Genomic DNA, 9,821 nt, shown 5'->3' with positions numbered 1-9,821 from the left:
ATGTCATGCTTTCACAACGCTGACGCAGATAAACATTTCTAGATTTAAAATAATTCAAAAAATTCCAGAAAATAGTGTAAACTTCAAAAAATCATAGAAATTAATCAGTAACTCCAAATGAAAAGATTTATACATGAAAAATGATCAGGAAAATCCAATCTATCCATCTTTACCATTTTCATGCATGTTAGAACAACTTATAGCTGCTGTTTAGGACCAATCATATAAATGGCATTTGAATATCCACATATGGAGTTTGAATTTGAATCTTGGATTCAAACCAACTCCATTTAACCTATTGCTAGTTGCATTAGCTCAAATCACAACATATTGACATCTCATGATCATGCATCATATTGTGCATTGCATTGATTGTGTTCCTTCTTTGTTGCCGATCATTGTTCCCTCTCGATAGACGTGTTCCGACGATGAGATCGATGACACCGATGAAGAACTATACTATATTCAGAAGTGCCAGGCAAGCAAAACTCCCTTGTTCATTCCGATACAATCCCACTCTCTCGCTCCTCCTCTGTTTTATTGCATTAGAACATCAACGATTCATCTGTTACATGTTGCGGTAGTTGAACCCCTTTTCCTTTGCATGACCTGTCATTGCCACAGTAAATAGATGAAACCCACTAGCATGAGTAGGAGTTGTTTGAGCCCTGATGTGCCTACTCATTGATGCTTGTTTGTCATGCCTGCTACCGCTTAGAGTTGAGTCAGGTCTGATTCATCGGGGATGAATTGGAATGGTGATGAACATGTCCTACTGTGTGTGAGCTAAGTGTGTGAACATGATTTGATAAAGGTAGTGGTGAGAGGCCATGTAGGAGTACATGGTGGGTTGTCTCATTGAAACCGTCCTCAGGAACTGAGTTCTGTGTTTGTGATCCATGAACAACTACTACCACGCGTTGGGCCCGAAACAAATGGACCCTTTCGACTGATTAACCGCCCCTATCCTCTGTCTGGGAGTTGCAAGTAGTTTCTGGTGTTTGTTGTATGCTGGAGGCCGTGCGCAACGCTGACCCGAGGGGTGGGCTGTGATGCGGTAGGCACGTGGCACGGTGTACCGCTACGCCCGTTTGGTGCCTCGGGAACCCTGCACACAACGTTCGGGGCCGTATGTGGAAACCTCGGCCGGACTCCCTGTGGATGGAAACTGAATAGGCGATAAACCTGGACTAGGGACTTGTGTGGTTAGTCAGGTCATGGCCGACACCCTCGCCAGGCTTCCGCTTGAAGGTTGCCGAGATACATAACGTGTACACAGCGGTCATTGGCGAGAGCGTGTGTGAAGAAGTACACCCCTGCAGGGTTAACATCATCTATTCGAATAGCCGCGTCCGCGGTAAAGGACCTGTGGGTTGCCTATACAGTTCATAGACAACTGAAAGTGGATACTCTAAAATGTGCAAGATAAGCGTGAGTGCTATGGATTGCGTTCTCGTAGGGAGACAGGAGCGGATCCATAGCGGTGTATTGATATGGTGAATATGTGGACTCATGTGCGCCACCTCAAAAGAGTTACTTGAAGTCGTAGTTTAGGATAGCCACCGAGTCAAAGCTGGCTTGCTGTAGTTAAGCTTCACCACCCCCTTTGTTGATACTAATGCATATGTAGCTAGTTCTGATGTAAGTCTTGCTTGGTACATTTGTACTCACGTTTGCTTAATTTATGTTTTTGCAGAGAGACTTCAGTCTCACTAGTAGTTCCGCGTGGATTTCGACGTTTAGCTTGTTACCTCAGTTACGATCTTGTGCCCTCGGCAGGGTCTTGTAGATAGTCAGGCTTCTCAGCCTTTTTCATTTCTAGTTGTTTGTACTCAGACAGGTTAAGCTTCCGCATGTGCTTATGGCTTGTATGACTTGAATGCTGGTTCATCAGACCCATGTTTGTAATATCTGGCTCCTCAGAGCCTAATGAATAAATACTTTGAGTCGTAGAGTTTTATTGTGATGTCATGTTGTATTTGCACATATCGAGCATATTGTGTGTATGTTAATGAAATGCTTGGTATGTGTGGGATCCGATAACCTAGTTGTTTATTCTTGGTAGCCTCTCTTACAGGGAAATGTCTCCTAGTGCTTCCACTAATAAATAGTAGCTTGCTACTGCTCTGGAACACTTAGGCTGGCCGGCATGTGTCCTTCTTCATTCCTGTGTCTGTCCCTTTGGGGAAATGTCACGCGTTGTTCCTTTAAGTCCTTGTAGCTTGCTACGACTTGGGTTCATACGTTGATGACCGACACGTTCGTTGCTGGGTCATGTATGCCTGTCTCTTTAAGTTAGTGCCACTTTGGATTCACGACTAGTCATGTCGGCCCGGGTTCTCTGTCATATGGATGCTAGCGACACTATCATATACATGAGTCAAAAGGCGCAAACGGTCCCGGGCCAGGTAAGGTGGCACCCGTGGGAATACCGTGCGTGAGGCCGCAAAGTGATATGATGTGTTACATGCTAGATCGGTGTGACTTAGGATCGGGGTCCTGACAGCTTTGGTATCAGAGCTTGACTGCTTGTAGGATTACCAAGCCAAACTAGTCGAAGTTGAGTCTAGATATGCTTTAGTGATATAAGGGAATTGATTGTGGAAGCGAACGTAAGGCTCTTTTTACTCCTTATACCTTATGTCCTTCTGATCTGAGTCACCTCTTCTTTCTACGGGGGTTAAGAACTAGGCTTCTCATCTTTCTATCAGGTTCACGTGTTACTAATGTGTAGACTCATAGGATTGACGGATTCAAGCCTCAGTTCAGTTCTTACTACTTCTTTGTGTTGACAGTTGATCTCAGAACCTTGATATTGCGATGCTAAGTGCATCTTGACACGGGCAATGGCCATCCGCGCACCTTCTATGCATGCCGAGTGCTTCACAGCCTCTACTCGGGGCAAGGCGTCGCCAAGCCGCTTGACCAGGCCGAAGTAGCTGCTGGGAATGGGTCCGGCTAGCCATAGCCGGACTATGATGTCCTTCATGGCCAAACTGGACATCTTATGCAGCTCTGCCAGCTGCACCATCTGGTTGTTTAGCAGCTCTGGCCGCTCCGGTGCCAGATACTACGACCAGAAGAGCTTCTCCGCCGCGTTCCCTTCTTGGGCCCGGAAATACTGGGTGGCATCGGCATCACTCCTCGGGAGATCCACAAAGGCGTCTGGAGTACTCCATAGTCGATTTAGCAAAGCATATCTTCGACCGCCAAATATACTCTGTAAAAGAAAAGGCTTACCAGCCGCTATCTGTTCGGCTTGCTTGATCTCCCCGCGAGCCGCTCGAGACTCGGTCCGCGCCTCCTTTGCCTCTTGAAGAGCCTTGGCCAGTTTGGTCGCTTGGGCCTTATTACTCTCCTCCAAGGACTCACACTTGTTGGCGGCATCCTGGAGCGCTTGCTCCACCTCGGTCACCCTCTCCTCATACTGGCGGCGGGCATCCTGTTCGGCCTTTGAATCCGCAGCCGCTTTGTCTGCGGCCGCTTTGCTCGCCCTTTCCTCCTCCTTGCCTTTGGCAAGAGCACTCTTGAGGGTCTTGACCTCGGTCACGGTGCCTAGAATCATACACATAGCAGCACATGAGCTTAAACTCGGAGTTTGCATTACGATTCAGGCTTGTAAGGGGTCTTTGTAAAAGCATACCTTGGGCCTCATCGAACCGCTTGTTAATACGGTCGATCTCATCATCAGCCAGCGTTAGTTTCTGCTGGAGTTCGGCAACTTCTGTGTCCTTGGCTGAAGCTGCTAGCAAAGAAGCCTATTTATCAAAATAGACAAGTATGTTACCTCCGGAATATTTGATCCTCTGTCCGGCCTCTTTTTCAAAAAGCCGAAAAGAGTTTAAGTGATGCGGAGCATCCCGAGCTCTTCCACAACGACACTCCATCACCACCACACGCACCGAGAGGACCAATGACAAGAGCTCGTGCACGCAACATCGAGAACGAGGTCACTTCTTTCCTCTCTGAATTTCGTTCGGTTTCACATGAGAATGAGATTCTACCTCAAAGAGATACGCTATGCATTCTTAGGTACATCGCAGATCATCGTGAGGAAGCAAGGAGGGAGACCCAAGCATCCACGGAGCAAGAGAAGGAAAGATAGGCCGAGAAGAACGAAGGAGAGAAGCTCCTGGACACCCCGGGTACCTGGACGGAAGGACCCCGAGTGCCCGGACTCGAAGACGAGGGTAGGACCAAACCCCCTGGATACCCTGGGTACCCGGCCACTGCCTGGGCTACGCCCCAGCCGGCCCCGGGTGCCCGGCCCCCCACATGGGCCTCGCCCAGCCAACCTCGGGTGCCCGGCCTGCACCACCCCAGCCACCTGTGGCTACCCCGGGTGCCCGGGCCTAGGACCCCCGGGTGCCCGGTACTCCTTCGCCCGGTGGCCCTGACCGGTCCGGGTGCCCGGCCGGTTTTACCCCGGGTGCCCGGACCCCTCCAGAACAGCCCGCGTGTTTTTGGTCCCTTGACCCTTGTACCCCTCTCTCCCTCTTGTTGCGTCCCTAGCCTTTAAGTACTCATCTGCTAGGTCTTTTGGAAGGATAGCAAAGTATTTAGAACACAAAGAGAGAGCTTTGATCCTTGTATCCCCTCCTCCTGGAGATCAAGCCACCATCTAGGGAAGAATCCTTTGTATTATCGAGCCCCCCTCTTGGAGAAGATCAACATCAAGACCTCACCTAGTGGGAAGAACTTACCTAGTGCTATTTTCCTTGAATTTTTCTTGTAATCATGTGGATCTCATGTATGCTACTCTAGTGGATGTGATATTTGGGTTTGTTTGAGTGATTTGTTCCTTGTGTTCTTGAGCGTTCTTCCACTTTCCCCCCTCCAAGTGTGAAAAGATCCCCTCTAGGGTTTCACCCTACAACATCTTGGTATCATGAGCAAGGTTGATTCACATCTTGGAGTCCCATCCCCCCATTTGCTAGCTTGATTTTGTTGGTTTTTTCGTCCAGTTTTGAAAATTCCCCACAAAAATAGCCCCAAATTTTTTCTTTCAATTTGTTGGATCTTGTGAGATTTGGTTTTTTTCGTCCATGTATTTGATGTTTGGCAAGTGGATCTAGCCCCTACCCAACAATCCCCACCCTTCCCACCACCAAATCCACGAAATTTTTCCTTTCCCCAAAATTTTCCGCCCAAATCGGCCACCACCGGGTGCCCGCACCTCCGGGCCAATTCTCACTGACCACCCCGGGCACCCTTACCCTCCACCCCCGGGTGCCCACTCCCCCCCAAATCAGCCCACCAACAACACCATTTTGACCATAACTGCCACCTCCCAAGTCCGTTTTCGTGTTCTTTAGCTCGTTTGGAAGCTCTTGACATCCCCCATCCACATATATCATTACCACCACCATTAGCCTCCACCCAAAAATTCAACATCATAGTACCCACCTTCCGCATTTGACTGATTTATAGTTGCGGTTTCCGTTTCCTAAGGTGTTTCAACTACTTAGGAACGTATGACATCGACATCACCGCCATTCATCATGGCCTCGGAGTCATCTTCGCCAACGATCATCACCTTGCCACCGCTAACCGTAAGAAAGGACGGTAACCTCGACGACACTTACCTTTGCTTTTGCATTGATAACCCAAGCCATTTTGCGTCGCTTACCCATCGAGACTAGCAAGTTGAGAATTGCCGGGCCACGCTATTGTAGACCGTAGTGATCTTGTTATCATCTTAGTGCCATAAGTCTCTCTTGTGCATATCTTACATACTTGTCTCATATCATACTTGGCTCGAGCATCAAGCATAGTGAAAAAAAGTGAAAGAAAGGAAAGCTTTTAAGCAAAATAGGAGAAACAAAGAGCTTGTAAGCAATAGAATTGAGCCATTTTGCATAGTCATATCATCTTGGTCACCGCATACATAGCATAGTTGGGATTGAAGACGACACATTTCTCTCATAGGTTGGTGCACAAGCGTATCTCGCCCATTTGAGCAATCGAGCTAGCGTCTCCCTAGCATTCGCACAACAAGAGCATTTTCCGTGGTTGCACATTTTGAGCTCACCCCTTCGTTGTGCGGATCCCATCTATCTTCCGTGTGTGTGTTCCTCGTGATATCCTTGGGTTTGATCTATTTGCTTAACTTGCATTTTTGTGAACCTTCTCAACCTTATCGATATCTTGACTAACATTTGCTTGAAATTTTTGCCACCATCCTAACCGAGCTACTCCATAAGCCTTTTACTTGTAGGTATGAGGAACAAACCCGGTTCCAATTCTCCTATTGTGACATTACATTGAGTGAGACTTGTTACATCCTCAATCCTCGGAAAAGGTAACTTCGGTATTGTTAACTCATTTTCCTACTCACCCCACTTGGTTATGATGGATAGGCCAAGTTCGTCGGCAAACCCGCTTTTCGAGGAGCAAGATGGTGATCACAGCTACGTCACGAAGAACCACTTCTTCATGGCACAACGAGCTCTACATCAAGAAAGTGAAGCATTGGGTGAACGCATGGAGCAACTCCCCTCCGACCTTTGTCAATCGGAAACAAGGAACCGTGACTACATCGACGCCAAGTTCACCACCCAAATGGAAGAACTCCGCAACATGATCGTGCGATGCCCATCTTCCTCGTCCTCTTCATCAAGACGGCGCGACTCAAGCCGCCGCTCAAGTCGGCAATCTTCGGACTACTCCTCTTATGATGCAAGTCCTCCACGAGCTCGAGTCCCTCGACGTGATGATCCTAAAGATCGCCAAGCTCAAGAAAATCATTACCATGGCAATGGCTACAAGACCGAGTCCGAGCACGTGAAAGGGCGCGACAACAAGCACAAGAAGAAATGGAGCAACAACAAATACCTTTGCAAGTGCCACGTCAAGAAGCTCGAAATGATGACGCCATCCATCAAGCAAAAGCACTCGAAGCACAACACGCCCTACGCGAGTCCACTAGAGTCGTTGAAGAGCGCAACCGCCAAGTGCGAGAACAAGAGGAAGCTCTTCGTCGGGAGATACAAGAAGAAGACACACATCGCGAAGAACAACAAGAGAGGCGCAACCAAGTGCATATTCCTCGTCCTCCTCCAGGACAAGAACGACAACAAGTGGAACAAGTGCTTCAAGAACCTCCCCCACGCCAAGAGCGATATCTTGAGGGACGAGCACTTGAAGACCTTCCTCCACGGCAAGAGCGACATCAAAACAGCTACTATGATGAAGAACTCTGCTACGACAAGCTCAAGTTCACCATGCCCAAGTTCTCCGGAAGCAATGATCCCGAAGAATATCTCTCATGGGCCTTGAAGGTGGACAAGATATTCCGTCTTCACAACTACGATGAGGAAAACAAGATCGCCATGGCCTCCCTCGAGTTCCAAGACTACGTCCTCATTTGGTGGGAACAAGTGTTTGAGCGACGACAAAGAAGAGGCGAACCACAAATCACAACTTGGACGGAAATGAAGGATGTCATGAGAGCTCGCTTCATGCCTACACACTACAATCGTGATCTCTTCAAGAAGTTGCAAATCCTTAAGCAGGGCACGAAGACGGTGGAAGAATACTACCAAGAAATGGAGATTGCCATGATACGAGCCAATGTCAAGGAAGACGACGAGCAAACGAGGGCACGCTTCTTGAACAACCTCAACCACCCAATCAAGCGTATTGCCGACTTCCAACCATAGTCAAACCTTCTCGAGCTAGTTCACCAAGCGGCCAGGGCCAAGCGACAAGTGCTAGATGACTTCAAATACGCCAAGTACTCGTCCAAGACCTACGGCTCCTACTCTCAAGCTCCCGCGACTTCGGCAACTCCTACTTCAAATAGAGCATCACCAAGTACCGGTGACAAGTCAAGTTCCAAACAAGCTACGCTTTCCTCGACTCGTCCTCCGGCAAGCACCTACAAATCCAAGACTCTCTCATCTTCGGCGCCACCGATTGACCCCGTCAAGACAAGTTCTTTCAAGTGCTTCACATGTGGTGGCCGAGGACACATGTCCTTCGAATGCACCAACAAGCGAAGCATGATCTTCAACGATGATGGCACATATGACTCGATGAGTGAAGAAGAAATGGAAGCCCTTGAGCACGTGGCCATGCACCGGCGCGTGAACAAAGATGAAGATGACCAAGTGTTTTGCGACAATGATTCAAGTCCCTCTCTCGTGGTTGTCGGTGTCAGAACCGGCGGATCTCGGGTAGGGGGTCCCGAACTGTGCGTCTAAGGTCGATGGTAACAGGAGACAGGGGACACAATGTTTACCCAGGTACGGGCCCTCTCTATGGAGGTAATACCCTACTTCCTGCTTGATTGATCTTGATGAATATGAGTATTACAAGAGTTGATCTACCTCGAGATCGTAATGGCTAAACCCTAGAAGTCTAGCCTATATGACTCTGGTAATGAATATCTCTCTCCTCCGGACTAAGTCCTCCGGTTTATATAGACATCGGGAGGATCTAGGGTTACACAAGGTCGGTTACAAAGAAAGGAATATACATATTTGATCGCCAAGCTTGCTTTCCACGCCAAGGAGAGTCCCATCCGGACACGGGTGCAGTCTTCGGTCTTCATAGCCCATCAGTCCGGCCCAGGGCTAACAGGCCGGACGCCCGAGGACCCCTTAGTCCAGGACTCCCTCAGTAGCCCCTGAACCTGGCTTCAATGATGAGGAGTCCGGCGCACAGTTTTGTCTTCGGCATTGCAAGGCGGGTTCCTTTCTTCGAATACTCCACGATGGTCTTCGGACGAATGTGTCCGGCTCTGTAACATGAGTTTTGTATATTTCAACGGAGGGCACAATAATTTATAAATCCAATACACCAACAACCTTTCCTGGCGTGACGCCACGTCACAGTTGGGTCATTATTTTAAACCGTTTGCTAGCCTGCCGCTCCGAGTTTTGAGGCACGACTTCATTGGCACGCCTTATCCACGCCAAGATCGTGTCCCCTTATTAAGGGATTCTCATCAACACGGACGTGGGTAACCCAACCGTCTCTGGGGTACAACTCCTTGGGAACAGGCAAGTTTCAAGGCCCAGGGGTAGGCGTTAGATACTCACAGCCTTTATAAAGGGGCACAGACCCGTCTCTCTCTCTTCGACGCTTGCTTATTCCTCACCCTTGCTACCTCGAGTTCTAACACCCAAGTTTCAACCGCCACAAGCCTCAGCCATGTACGGATCCAGCCTTCCCGGCCGGTGGGTGGCTTCTTCTGTTATAGAGGAGGATATTGCGAAGCTTAGGGAGGCAAGATGTCTGACCGCAGAAATCCTCCATCGGCTCCCTGCTGAGGGGCAGGTTATCCCTACCCCCAGATCCGGCGCGAGGGTCGTGTTTGTCTCCCACTTCCTCCGAGGGTTAGGCTTCGCCCTTAATCCCTTTGTTCCTGGGCTCATGTTCTATTACGGGCTGGATTTTCACGATCCGTCCCGGAACTCTGTTCTTCTCATCTCGGCGTTTATCGTCAAGTGTGAGGCCTTCCTCCGGATCCCTCCACACTTCGGCTTGTGGCTCAAGACCTTCAATGTGAAGCCGCTGATGATGGAGGGGAAGCAAGCGGAGTGCGGTGGTGCCACTGTGAGCAAACTTAACAGTGCTCCTTGGCTGAAAGCATCCTTCACCGAATCCTCCGACTTATGGCAGCGGGAGTGGTTCTATATCACCGAGCCCCGTGGTTTCAAGTGGGCGGCTGCGCCTACGTTTTGATCCAGTCCTCCGATTCAGCTCGCATCGTGTATTAATAAAGGGTTGGATTGGGGATCAGTTGATGAGGTGCAGACTCTGTAGAGCCGCATACGGAGCCTCCTCGAGAGGGACATTGATCGCATCAACGTTAT

The sequence above is a fragment of the Aegilops tauschii genome, chromosome 7, assembly GCF_002575655.3.
Source record: "Aegilops tauschii subsp. strangulata cultivar AL8/78 chromosome 7, Aet v6.0, whole genome shotgun sequence".
In the NCBI taxonomy this organism is placed as follows: Eukaryota; Viridiplantae; Streptophyta; class Magnoliopsida; order Poales; family Poaceae; genus Aegilops; species Aegilops tauschii.
The sequence above is the reverse complement of the archived record's forward strand: the minus strand, read 5'-3'. Positions refer to the sequence as shown.